The following is a 14775-nucleotide window of genomic DNA, read 5'->3' on the forward strand; positions in this document are numbered from 1 at the left end:
ACAGATCCCAGACATCATATCATTCAATCTAAGTATTTTATTGTGTATATGTACAAGGTATGCACTCTTAAAAAACTAATATTATCACGGTACCATTCCCACTCCTATACAGAAATGTATGTTCTTTAATATTAAATACAGAGTTGGTGTTCACATGTCCAGTGGTCCCATAAAGGTCATTATTTATTTTTAATGGTAAAGCATTCATAAGGGTGGATTACAAGAAAATAAGCAGCTGCAGACTTTTCTTATTGACAAGTAAAACGTTTTGGTAGATAATGAGCTGAATACATGGAAACACGAGCTCATGGTCAGTTGTTTTGTCACTCAAATTTGAGGAACCTGTAAAGCTCTCTAGGGCATAGGGCTTAGGCAGAGGAGGGAGTAGAGTGAATAAAGGCAGCAGTTGGCCTTAATCATGTTAATTTCTCCCCCATGATGACAGAACCTGCTGTCCACCGCCAGCGTTGTGCAGTTTGGGAGAAGTGGGGATGTCTTCCTCTACTAGCCTGGGACTGATCAGGCTAAGGCAATCATTTGATTGCCATAAAGGAAGAATCAGGATGATGGGGAAAGAAGAGAAAACATAAATCAAATATATACTCTGTATAACTTAAGTTTGCTTCCTTTGTGAAATGGTAAATACCACAGGGCACCCAGGAAGAAGGTCAGCAGAAAAGTTCCTTTCCAACTCCTGCCCATGTTTTCAGCTCCTTCAGAACTGTATAACAGGAGTGTCCTTGCTTCCGATCACCCTTCAGAGTCTAGTGGTCACAATCCAGCCAAGAACACAGGTTTGTTCCAGAGATGGGAGCTACTGCTTGCTTGATTCTTGCCATCCATGGAAAAACTTCCTTTGGGGATCTATCTGCATACTCAGAACAGAGTCCAGCTCCATCCAACAATGGATCAGACTGTCCTAGCCTCATGCACCTCACTACAGCCATCCTTGCAAGGAGGGAGCATTAGCTTGAGTTAATCTAATGCTTAATACAAATCTTCCTCAGTGACATTTGCCATTATCTTCACAGACTTAACTGACAATATTTGTCATTTATCTATGCAAGGCCATCCCAGGATTCTTGGAAGGTGGAGATAAGTGACATCAGAGCTGTTCTTAAGGACACTCAGTGTTTAATGACTCTTCATTTCCTTCATTCCTCTCTGTCCCTTGCCTGTTTCTGGGAACATTCTGTGGGCCAAGAAGAGATGGAAGAAGTGTGACTCCAAGAGGAACCTCTTCTGAGACTGGATACACACCAGCTTTGCTTATCCTTCAAAAAACTATTGATTGCAAAAGTTAAGATGTGGTTTCTAAGAAGAGTGTTTTGTTTGTTTAATTGTTTGAACATATTATCTTTGAAAGATGTTTCCTGTACTAAGCTACATGATTTTTGTTAGTGTAGTTGCCCACTAATTAGAATAGATGCAACCAACATGCTTCCATGCGTGTGTTGAGGATAAAATGAATCAGGTTTGCAGAGTACCTAGGACAGTGCCTAGTGCAGAGTAGATGTTCTGCCAGTGGTAGGTAAACATGAGAGTAGCTTTCTTTGCAGAATTATTCAGATTAAATACAGTAATTTGATTTTGTTCTATTTTACCTTGATTGTATGTGCTGGAGTTTAATATGTAATAGATATACTTAAATCAGAAGAAGTTAAAAAGACTTTTGGCTATCAGCTCTATAGTTCATAAATAATGATGTAATTATTATCTTCTGCCAGGGTAACAAAGGGTCTCAATCAATTTTAATTTTATACAGCTAGAACTGTTGATTGCTTTTCTAATGTGATGAATTACAGCCATTACGATTAGTCATGATACACGTAAACAAAGTATCAACTGTCCAAAAAAAGTGCATGATTTTGTTATTAAATTCTTGGGTGTGTATTTTCTTGATTAATACAAAGGAAGTCACCACCTTGAGAGCCTTTTGCCCTACTAGTTTGTGACCTGGTAATTTATATCAGTGGCAATTCTAAATTAGCCAAAATACAGGATTACCTAAAACACAAAATTCTTCAATCACTTGGAATTCAGATGCGTGCCCTTGTTTGAGGAGAAAACACACACACACACACCCACCCATCCACCCTCCAAAATGGTTCAACGTCTGTGGTCCGGGAGGGAAAGAGATGTTAAAGCCACTTTATTGAGATACCCCCATTAGCTGCCTGGGATGAAGTGTCCCTTTAAAGTGGATGTGGCAAGAGGACACAGGCCATTTACAAGGGGGACCTTGATTTGGAGGGGCAGAATCAAACTGATTAGCTCTTTAAATGGCCCATGCTTCTTTACACGTAACGCGAATACCCTGAGCAGTCTCATACACCATTCTTTTCAGTGCCTCACTTATAGTAGGGGGTCAGCAATGGTTTATGGAAAGAGTAACGAGACAGTTAAAGCAATACTCTATAAAAGAGGGGGAGGAATTTGACGTCAAAGAAGTATAGCACTTAGATAGGCTTTGTGGATACTATAAACAGTTCAAAAACACTCTGCTACCAAGAGAGACAAAGATGCTGGCCGATAGCCAGGACTGTGGTCGCAGTCATCTCCAGTGCATTCATTTTCTGGTTGCTTTGTTTGATAATAGCTGCTTTTGGAGACCTGACATCTCCTCTCACTTGAAATTTCTGCATATAAAGCATTTTCCTTTAAGAACAGACAGTAGCCTGAACTACATGACTCTGCATTTTGTTTAATATATTTTTCTGAGGAGTAGAAAATAGCAATCAAAATTCAGTATCAGGCTTGGATCCTCCATGCACGTTTTTATTTCTTTGCATTAAGACTAAGACAATGAAATGAATAGGGAATGACACCCAGGAGCATGAAGGCTTTGGCTGGTGCCTAAGCCCTGCTTCCTCTTTGCATATAAAGTTTGCACCTCTGGTGAGCATCTTACCATAGTCGGGGTAAATGGCCTTAACTCTGTAGCACTGGCTGTGAAAAGCAAGCTTTGTTTTTAATCCTAGATTTTTATACTTTAGTATCTTCTGAAGGTACTTCTGAGACAGTGTTTCCTTGGGAAATAAGAAGGTTGCCTTACTAGGTGGGGATCCTCTAATAGGGAACACGACAGTGGGAATCCCCAGGGCCTCACATCAGGTAGGACATGGAGGGGAAAGAGACAAATACTTCAGGACTCCTGTGAAAAAGACCAAATTTTGGTTTGTAGGTTTCATTTCCTCTGAAACTATTACTGTGCATTTTCACATGCTGAATTTTTTTCAAGGTATAAGAGTAGATTTACTGCAGATACTAACTACTATATGTAAAATAGATAAAACAGCAAGGTCCTACCATGTAGCACAGAGAACTATATTCAATACCTTATAATAGCCTATAATGAAAAATAATATATATGAAAAGGAATATATATGTAAATATATATTTGTAACTGAATCATTTGCTGTATATCAGAAATTAACACAACATTGTAAAACAGCTATACTTCAAAAAAAGAACGGATTTACTAGCAGTTTGACAGAAAGCACCACAAATGAATACTGTAAGTTGGTCATCATACTGCAGGAAAAATCCTCTACATCTCCGGTTCTGTTAGCTCTGAGTTAGCTCAAGAGTTGCTAACTTCCTTACAAGTTCTGGTCGTCAGATTACATAGTGAAAGCTAGATAGGCCCATCAGTTACCCAAGAAATTGTATGTTTCCTCTTAGATTAATTCTGAATATCTCTAATACTAAATTGTAACTTTTCAGAGTATTTTCACATATATTCATTTACTCTCCGTTGACTTTTTTTTAAAAAACAAAATTGTAAAAATATTACCCACACTGCCCTATAGGCAGATTAAATTTTCACTTTATAGGAAAACTGAGGCTTTGCAAGGTTGGGTGATTTATTTAGAATCTCACAGAAATTTAGGGGCAAAATCAAGAGTCAGTCTTAGGTTTCCAGTTCTTATGGCTGGACTTTTCACCTGCTTACTTGTTCCTTTTATGGTAGTTGTAAAAGTCTATCACTATGTCAGAGGTCCCTAACGTTGGTTTTAGGAAGACGGTGGTAGTTCTAAAATCTGCAAAATTTGCATATTATGTACATTATTTTGAAGAATAGAGTCCTCATCAGATTATCAGAAGTTTCTGCTCCCCAGGTTGTTAACAACCACTGAATTGTATCAGTGCCCTGCCTACAGAACATACACACACAGATACACATAATCCCTAATGAGTCTCTGTTACTTCCACACTTTCTTTTTCATTCTTTACTCTCAAAGTTGAAATTTTCTCTAGTGAAACATTATTCTTTGAGGCCAGATTTTTTTAAAACTAAAATCCTTAAAATAGGCACCTAGTTTCTTTTTTATATAGCAATTGTTCTCAACTTTGGTTGCATAGTAGAATTACCTTGGGAGCTTTTGAAAATTACATTTCCTGGGCTCTATTCCCAGAAGTTCTGATACTAGTACTTTAAAAAATACCAATGCTCAGGCCTCACAGGGACATTATTATTAAAACGAAAGAACACCCAGGTGATCCTAATTTCCAAGCAGTGTGGAGAACTGGAGATGTAGAGGATTAAAAGTGTTGTAAAAATGTGTTTATTTTGAAATAAACTGAAGTCAAGTAAAGTTTTATCGTTCTGCCCTTTGCTTTTATTAAATAAATCTATTAATTTTCCAGTAGGCTCAGGCTGACTTGTCCTGGACCAGTTCTGATGCCATCCCCTTCCCTGAAATGCCCTACCAGCCACTGGGGGCTCCAGAGTTTATCTGCAGCAGGGACCTGGGGGTGGCAGCTGGTTGGGTGGAGGGAGCAAGGCAACCTGTCTTGGGGCTACATTTGTGTTTACTTTGACTCCGATTATTTGGGGATGGTTTGGAGGCCGTAGATGAAGATTGTGTTCCTAAACCATATTCTACATATCTTTTGAGACATATCTCATGACATAATTCTTTCAAGACATCCCCGACATGAAGCCTTCCCCAAATGATTTCTCTGTAATAAGAACTCGTTTCCTTATTCTGTAGTCCTTCGTCACCTCCATAAATAATTTATACTGAGCTAATTCACACTTCTAATGCTTCAGAATTTTTCTTTAGAAATGTCTTTTCACCCACAAGATGATATCTCATTAATGGCAGGGATATCTTCTCTTTTACTTACAGCAAGCCCCTCCAGCATCAAATGCAGCTCTGCTCATACCTGGAGCTTAGTAAATGCTTGTGGGATTGATGAGTAAATGAATGAGAGGGTGAGAAAAGATAAGGAATTCTAAATGGAGTTATAATAAATGTTATAGACACGACTTGAATTTACTGGATTATTTCATAATTTTCCCCTTCATTTTTGCTGGGAAAACATAGTAACTGAGGCTGCCAATGAGCCACATGGGCCAGAAAGAGAAAAAACGGGTATTTATGTGATACTGAATTTGTACACTTTCTGCGAGAACTACGTATAGGATTAACTAGCACATAAACTGACCACCTTAACAGCTAAAATCACAAGGGAAAAGATGCTTTAAAGTGCAGTGCCCGAGGGAGAATCAGGAGGTCTGGGTTTATTCCTCTCTGTTCTGACTGATAGCCTGGATGGAGGGCTCTTGTTTTTCTCAAAGCTCTCTTTCAGGTAAATTAAACAAGTGTGTATTGGAAACTAGAGCCTTCCTCTGTAAGGTGGAAATAAGAAAAAGAGGTCTTCCCTAATTTACTTACAGGGCTTTGGTGAGAAAACAGTGAGGTAATGTGTCTGAATTATCTTGTAAACTTTTAAGATGAGTAATTACATCTGGAGTATTCGTCTTTGTCTGACTTCTTTCACTTAGCATAATGCAAATGGCAGGATTTCCTTCCTTTTTATCGCTGAGTAGTTTTCCATTATATACGTCATGTACACACACATACCACATTTTCTTTATCCACTCATCAATGGACACTTAGGTTGTTTCCATGCCTTGGCTGTTGTGAATATTGCTGCAGTGAACATGGGGGTGTAGATATCTCTTTAAGATAGTGATCTCATTTCCTTTGGATCTTATTACTATTACTATTATTATTATTAGAATGGTATTGACCTCTTGGGCTTCCTGAAAACATCCCAGAGATCCCTGGAACCCATCTGCAAAGCTACTAATGTAAAAGAAAAAGCCATCGGCTTGGAATCAGAAAACTCAAGTTTGGATCCCCTACAATCTTAAGCAAGCCACTTAATCCATCTGACTCCTTTCTCCCATAAAATGGTGGATTGTTTAATAGTATCTCCATTAAAGGACTCTCATGAGGAATATATGTGGGAATTGCTATACTGTTGGTAGTAAATACAGAACTGTCTAGCAGGCAGAAATCATAGAGAAGAATGTCCCTCATTCTGTCTGAAAATCTCTGCTATAGCTGAAACCTCTTACCTCCTGTGTTTGGCTCTAACAGAAATGGAAACCAGCTTGCTGTCATCTTTACAGCTTAGCTTAAAATCTATGTCTTGCTTGCCTCCTTCGCAGAGAGGTCTGTGAATAGGGAACCAGTTCATCATTCACCATAAGAGCCTTGCAGAACAAGACCATCTCCCAGAATGGCTAACAGACTCCTCCGCTCTGTCATTTTCCACAACTGACTAAGTAGCAAATGGTGAAAATGTAATGACCTCTTCTGTTGATGGTAACAGTGAAGTCAGCTGCCAGCAGTACTGAGTAATGGGTGTGCAACGTGATTTGACTTAGAAAGTACACGTTCGGATTCACAGAGCAAGGAGAAAACAGAGATTTCTGCTGTGCACTTCCCCTGTGGGAACAACGGCTGGCTGGCGAAATTGAGGGCTGCTTTCCCAGGTGTTGGAAATCAGTGTGAACGGCTTTCTCCCAAGGCAGCCCCAGTGAAAGGTTCTCAAAGATGAGTCTGCCATTGCTTATTTTATCAGTCACGGTTTTTCTTTTTAAGCAGTAGAAGCTGATTTGGGTTGATTTAGCAGGAAATAAATTTAAAACGATACTGAGTAGTTCAAAGAATTCTTGAGATGGCTAGGCTCCAGGTTAAAGTTCCAGGAGTAAAATGGCATTGCAGACGTGGTCCAATGAGGAAACTTCTTGTTTTCCTTATCCACTGAGCCTCACCAATGTCACTTCTCTACCAGGGACTCAATTATGCAAGCCCTGGGAGCCTGATGCCTCAGCTACCTCCATGCTGGCAGAAACATCCTCTTGTTCGCTTTGCTCTTTTCCACATCACAGTTTTGCCAGGGTGCTGCTCTTTGGAGGAACCTAGGTTCTGAGCCAATGTCCTAGCTGAAGGAAGGCTGGAAATTTAAGTTCTGCCTCTTGGGAATTTCCCCAAATATAGACAGGCTAGTCGAAAGAGACCCAGCCATGAATACGGTGGGGATTCATCTCAACCTAGGTGTGGCATGATTTGCAGCTGTTGTAATTGGGCTAGGGGCTGGGAGATGCCTCTTCCAAAGATGGCGATGCTGCAATTTCTGGTCTTTTCCTATTTTCCTCTTTTTCCTGTGATTGTCCTCTTTCTCTGTCATCCCTGCAGTCAGCATATGTTCAAGTATTAAATACTTAAAAATGAGCCAATCTGGAAATTACATACCAATAGTTGTGAACTTGAATGCATATGGGACTAATGTAGTCATATAGTTGAGTTATGTGGTGGGTTACAAACTGGACAGTGTCTAAGGAAAATCAGGTTCAATTAGGAAAAAACACACTGCAAGCCAAACAAAAGCAACCTGTGGGCCAGACCAAATTTTCATTATTCAAATAGCTTGGCACAGATTTGGAGCTGTAAAAAGTGTTTTTTGGTGGATTCTTTATTCACATCCTTATGGGCTTCTCATTTTGGCATCACTGACCTGATAAGCGGACACTGTTTCTACCACAAAGGGGAGATGAGGTTGCCAACAGGAATTAAGGGTGCTAATTAGCTGACCTTCAAACAAGGCAAGGCGCCTGGATCATCCAGGTGGGATCAATGTAATTACAAGCTTCCTTAAAGTGGAAGAGGAGGGAGGCGGAGGCTCAGGTCAGAGTGATTTAGTCTTTGAAGCTGGCAGTAGGGCCTCTGGAAACTGGAAAGGGGCAGGTGAGGCTTTCTCCCTTTGAGCCCCTGGGAGGAACACAGCCTTGCTGACATCTTGACTTGGCCAGGTGAGACCCGTTTTGGACTTCTAACTAGAAGTGGAAGTAATACATTTGTGTGTGTGTGTGTTTTAAAGCTGGCTAAAGGGTTGCTTAAGTTTGTCTGTATTCAATACCTTGTTATAACCTATAATGGAAAAGAATCTGAAAAAGAATATATATATGTATAACTGAATCACTGTGCTGTATACCTGAAACACTGTAAATCAACTGTACTTCAATAAAAAAAAGTAGACTCAAAAAAAGTGTTGCATAAGTTTGTGACAGTTGTTATAGCAGCAGCAGGGAATGAATACGTGTTTCCTGGACCCGTTCTTGCTCTGATCCTTGTACGTCGCTGTGGGAAGGCACCTTCGTGGAGACCGTCAGGGAGGGGGGCTCTCCAGGCTGTGGATATGGCATCTGCTTGTACCCAGAGCTCTCTGCTCCCTCTGTAGTAATGGCATTGCCTTGGTGCATTTGGAATGGATTCACCAGGCAAATTCTTCAAAACTTGATGAGTTTTGATGCCATCTAGGCTCATGTATTAACTTTTAAACCTTTCTGTGAGGAAGAAAATTGTTCCATAAATGAAAAGCAGCACTGCTTTTCACCCTTATTTATGTGATTAAAGTGCAACTCACAGCTGTGGCCAAGTGGATTGAAATAAGCAGGAGACTGGGTGATTAAGCCCTGGCTTCTTTCCTTGGTCCTTCCTCTTACAAGCTGTGGATGTGATGAATTTGTTCTCTCATAAACGTTTTACAATAACTTCGTCAAGTTCCTCAAATCCTCTTGATATCTGCATTGAAAACTGTGGCTTTAATTTGGCGGGAAAGTAACATCTTCATTTTATAATTTACGATGTCAAATTATTCCAGTATGAACATGTTATATCTTTTTAAGTTAGGTCTTGTTATTTTGTCTTATAAGAATTTAAGGCCTTGTTTTCCATAAAGGTCTTGGGAATGCTTCTGGTATCATTTTTGAATCCAGTATTATTTCCTGTGTCAATCTGGGTGGTTGTTACTGTTCCATTGATGGTATGTTACTTCTGAATTGTCAGGTAAAGGTTGTATTTCCTTTATGGGTTTGCTTCTCTTATGCCGAAGTATTTTTTCCTGAAGTTTATGTTCCCCTGGGTTTATAAGCTACCACAGCTGATTCTGTACTCCAGGAGAAGGGGTTCTACAGCTCAGACCCTCGCCTGTGTGCCTCCGGAGATTCTGGTTGGGGAGGAGGATGGACCGTAGGGTAGAGGACCTCTAGCATTAAGATGTGGGCTCAAGGACCCCCTGCTTGCTCACATCCGGCCTGGATGCCTTCACAGACACCTGCGTAGGTGGCTGCTCTAGCTTACAGTCCCCTAACCCTTGGGCTTGGGGGAGCAGGAGGAGAGAAAGCTTGGAGGCCAGCTGGCTGCTCCCTCCCCTCTCCCCGTGCTCTGAGTCAGTGATTCTTGACTTTGGAGCACATTGGAACCACCTCGGAGGTTTAAAATACTGATACCTGGACTGAACCCAGAGTCTGACTTTGAGCCCGAGGTGAGGCCTAGGACAGAAGGTTTAAAACTCCACAGATGACCTTAATGTGCTGCTAAGGTGGAGATCTGCAGCCCTGACCCCATCCTGAACTCACCACGCCAGCTGAGAAGACACCGGGCCGAGGTTGCTGTTTCTCTGCTTTGCTGGGTCACTTGGCCGGCGGCCCCTGCTGAAGGCTGTGTGCAGACTCTAAGAGGGGGCCAGCTACCCTGTCTGTGGCTCTCAGTGCTTTTCTTCTCTGGGTTCTGTGTCTCCTGGGTGTGGACCTGATCACCTTCTGTCTTCCCAGAGGTTTTTCAGAGGTTTAATGCTAGTTCTCAGATTTACCAATTGCCCCCTTAAACCTCTCTTAGGTATTTAAAAGAAGTAGTCTGCAGTCCTGGTGAATTTGCCTTTGTAACAGCACCTGGAGGCCCTTCTTTACATTTAAATCTGGAAAACTAAAGGGAACCAGCGTCAGTGACTAAGTCAGAAGAGTCCTGGTCTTCAGCAGCACGTATATTTTCCTTCAGAACACTATCGAATTGTGGGGGTATCCGAGAGGGCTCTAGACATAGTGCCAAGTCTGGGATTTGATTCTTGGCTAACAAGACAACTTTATCCCTCAGAGTTGTCATGAGGATTTAAAGAGATAAAGGGAAAGGCTCCCAACAGCATCTTGCAGGAGATACCCAGAGGTGATAGCTGAACTTGAACTCTTGTGTGAATAGGACAAACGCATCAACTGATGTGTGACAGGAGGACCAGTGCTCCGAGAAGGAAAAAAACCATCTAGTAGGCATTGGTGCGGAGCTCACAGGCTTAGGTGTCCCTCAGTGCCCGTGAGCCATACTCTGCTCCTTTTCCTGTTAGGGTCGCTTGTAAGATTTTGTTAAAATTTAGTTAATTAGACTCTGTTACCCTGCAAGAGGGGCACTTAATAGAGCTCATGCGGTTTAGCTCATTTCAGGCTTGGACTGGCTGGAAGGAGAAGCTGCTAGACTTTACTTTTAGCATAAGGACTTCACAATAGTTTTTTTTTTTTTTTTTTTGAGCCTGTATTAGAATAAAATATCACTATTCTAGGTCTGCAACCTAACTGACTTCAACTCTTTCTAGGATGAAATTTGCCTTGGGATTTTAAAGTGTGCATCACTCTTAACAGAAGACAGCAGAGACTCCTAGGTTCAGGGATGTAACTGTATAACTAATATTTGATAGCATTTGAGGCAGAAATAGATCAGAGCCTTTAGTCAAGAGATCATAGATACCCCTCACCCTCCCCGATATGTTTGACGAGTATCCCCTGAAAAGATGTGTAAGTCCTAACCCCCAGTGTCTGTGAATGTGACTTCATTTGAATGTAGGGTCTTTGATCAAGTTAAAATAAGGTCGTTAAAATAAGCCCTAACTCTGTATGACTGGTGGCCTTATAAAAAGAGGAAATTAGGACCCAGAGACAAGCAGCAGCACACGGGAAGAACGCCATGTGAAGATTAACGTAGAAATCAGCTGGTGCATCTGACAAGACAGGAAGGCAAAGGATTGTCACCAGCCACCGGAAGCTAGGAGAGAGGTGTGGAGGAGAGTCTCCACCACAGCCCTCAAAGGAATCAACCCTGTGATGCTTTTTTTGGACTTCGAGCCTCCAGAACTATGAAAAATTTGTTTGAGTCACCCAGTTTCTGGTATGGCAGCGTGGGAAACTAGTACACTCTGCCTCATTGGAGAAGTGATGTTATGGGCTGGTCAAGTTCAAGGAACACTCACTGAATTGTTAAAGGTTGAAATGTGTAAAGGCTCTTTTAAAAAACATTTTTGAACTTTAGAAAGGACAGTTTCACAAGATCCATCCTAATTTTCCTAGTGGGTGAAGCCTTGTGTGAGATCTATAAATAAGTCTCATTAGGGTGGGGTGGGGAGCTGTCTCTCATTTCTACTTCCTTCCTGGTCGGGAGTGGGAAGGGGCTCCCAACTGGGAGATATCCTGGCCACCTTTTTTTTTTTTGGCGTCTCCTTACATTTCTGGAATGCTCCTCTCTATTCCAGGTAGCCAGATAAACTGTAGCTGGGGACAGAACCCCAAAGCTTCCCTTCCCTAAAAAGGTCTGAGGTGGGGTGGCAGGTGGAGACCTTTTGATGTTCTGAAGGGCCTATGAAACTTTTAAGACCTGGAAAAAATCTGAAATAAAAACAGGCAACCTCAAAATAAACATTTAAGTTAAAAATCTGTACAATGTAACATGTAACCTGGCCAGATCAGCTCTGATAGTTATGTTTAATGTGGCATATTAGTATAAGTTACGTATTTAAGATGATGTGGGTGGAGTCTCCAAAAGTAAGTTACCAAATGTCTTAAACAGCCCGGGGCACGGGGGCAAATTTTCTCTATGAAAATTCTTCATTAAAATAAAGCAAAATAGTAATCCCTCATGGCTTTCTAACCAACCTAATAGGCAATTTAGAAAAGACTTGAAATAAATGAAAATTCCTAGGTACGACTTTCTATCCTTCCAGTGAACTTTGATAAACCTAATTACTTAACGTCTCTTTTTCCCAACAAAGACAGGAAGCAAAGATGTAAGAAAATGTTACTTCATTCACTATGAGCTTATGAGATGAGATAAAAAATGCACCAGGGTTTTGAATAGAATTGAGACTTCTAAATGGATATAGGGCTTGGTTATCACTCCACTTTATGGGATATTGGTCTTTTAAATGTATATGAGTCTTGGATAGACCTTAAAGTTTGTGAAAGGGAAGATCAGCTTGCCCTTCTCCAGTGGGGCCTCTTCAGCTCTTAGCACGAAATAGTGTGTACTAGTGCGGTGATTCTTATGTGCACATCCTCAGAGTACTTTCATCCTGGCATCAGGGTTTTTTAGTGAAAGACTTAAGTAATTACGGAATGATACCCCTTTAACCTATCATTCATCCACAAAATAATTTTTGAATGTCTACTAAGTATCGGGCATGATGCTAAGCACCAAGGATGCAACTGTGGCTGAAGCAGCCGCCGTTCCTGACATCACAGAGTTTACGATTCAGTATGAGGCATTAATAGTTCATGGTAATACATTCTAGGGTGGCAGCAGTTTCTGGGTGCAGTGGGGAGCAGTACAGAGGGACACCTGGATTTGGCGATAGAGCAAGAAAGCTTTCTGTAGAGAGTGATCAAAACCCTGAGACCTCAAAAATAAGAAGGCTTTATCGAGACAAATTGGATACAATCTCTAGAGACAAGAAAGCACGGCACGTAATAGGAACTGTAAGTCATTCAGTGTGAGGTGAGGATCCCCTGGAGAGAGATGAGCCTGAAAAGGTGCAAAAGCCGCATTTCGAGGAGCCCTGGGAACCACTTGGAGACGTTCTAACTTTTACCTGAGGGCAGTGGGCAGCCATTAAATGATTGAAGGCGGAGAATGGAAATGATCGGATGAATGATCTGGCAGTGTGGAAAATGGATCAGAAGGGAACTCGGCCAGTAAAGAGGCTGATGCAGTAAATGAGGTGAGACGTGACAGACAGCAGGGGGACAGAGGAAAGCAGGGGATTCATAAGACATTAAGAGAGAATCGGTAGAGCTTAGTGATGGGGTGTGGATACAAGGGGGAAAAATGAAGACGGAAGGTTTTTAGCTTTGTAGAGTGGTGCCCCTCATGGAACTAGAGAACTTGGAAAGAACAAGTTTTAGGGAGAAAATAATGAGTCAGTTTGGAACACACTGATTTGGAGATACTTAGAATTTGTCCAAGTGGAGCTTCTTGGTAAACAGATACACGAGTCTGGAGAAGGAAGGTGCTAAGGATTCCTCCAGGACAAGCCCCTCAGAGAGCTGTCAGGGGAGGACTCTAGAAAGAAGGGAGTACCAAGCTGAGTCTTGAAGGATGAACAGTGGTGGTCATAATAAAGAGGGGGAAGATGCTCTTAAGGCAGGGATCATGTTAACAACAGAGACCAGAATGCAGTGAGGTGTTGCAGGTAGCATGGGGTGGTGGTGGTGGTGTTCAGATGGAGTGAGAGTGTAGGGAAGAATTCTTGATGGGTCTGTCATGTCATGCCTTAGGCATAAGGAACTAGGAAGGAGCCAATAAGATTCTAGGCAGAGGAGAGACCTTATTCTATTCGTGCTTTATACAGATTAGAGCAGGCAGTAACATGCACTTGAACTGGAAATGGAAATAAGAGAATACAGTGCTATTCCTGTCAAAAGATAAAGTACCAAATGAATGCTGAGGCAGAAGGGATGGATAAAAAGGAATGAAATCAGGTGATATCGAGGCTGCAGAAATAGCAGACATAGCCATGGACTCCGGGAGGCAAGGAAAATGGCACGGATGATGCTGGTGGGGAGCCGGCTGATAAGACAGACAAGATGGGCAGTGGAAGGAGCAGCTCTGAGAAAAGCAGGGTAGATGGGCCATAACCCTTGGTTTTTCATCCTGCTAAAGTCATGAGTTATTAAAAGACTTGGATTTTTGTTCACTCCAAGAAACAGTTGTAATTTCCATCTTCGGGAAAGAGTCTGCAGCGATGTCATGTTATCCTTTTCTGTCAGTATTAAGGCTCAGGAATTATTTCACTCTGCAAAACTATCTTCCCTTTTTAAAAGAGATAGCAGTACTCATCATGTAGGGAAAGACAGAATATACTATTACAAGTTGGTATTTGCAGGGCATTTTTCTTTCCCAAATAATCAGACAAATCTCTGCAACAAAAGTTTTTTTTTTCTCCCAATAATTTGTCCAAGACCTCAAGATACTGCTCTATGGCTACTTATTTTCCAAGTTTCAGCTGAAACAAAACGGTCAGAAAAGTCTTCCCTGAATATTTCCTCTAAATAGTTCCCATTATTACTATCGTGGTACTATGTCCTATTCACAGCACTTCTATCCGCTTCAAATTATATTTTTGTTTGCATATGTGTCTTTCTTACTATACTATTAGGTCCTTGGTTGGTGTCTGTGTTGTACAGAGTAGTAAATATATTGACTGTTACCCCTAGTTAGACTTCTAATCTGAGGCCTAAATCTACTTTATGTTGCTATATAATACAAGGAAACCTCCACGCTAATTAGCAGGAGATCCCCAACGGCAACATGAACACATTAAAGCAAAACCATGATATGGTATCATGATATGGTAAATGGGTGGGAGGGTCTAGGGGTG

The 14775-nt window shown here is 41.3% G+C and overlaps 1 protein-coding gene across 2 annotated transcripts in view; it reads right to left on the reverse strand.

The window, feature by feature from the left end:
- Positions 1-14775, reverse strand: part of HTR2A (5-hydroxytryptamine receptor 2A) — a 54544-nt gene that overhangs the window by 4670 nt on the left and 35099 nt on the right. The gene's annotated exons all lie outside the window — the stretch shown is intronic.

Source organism: Camelus dromedarius, chromosome 13, assembly GCF_036321535.1.
Source record: "Camelus dromedarius isolate mCamDro1 chromosome 13, mCamDro1.pat, whole genome shotgun sequence".
Classification (NCBI taxonomy): domain Eukaryota; kingdom Metazoa; phylum Chordata; class Mammalia; order Artiodactyla; family Camelidae; genus Camelus; species Camelus dromedarius.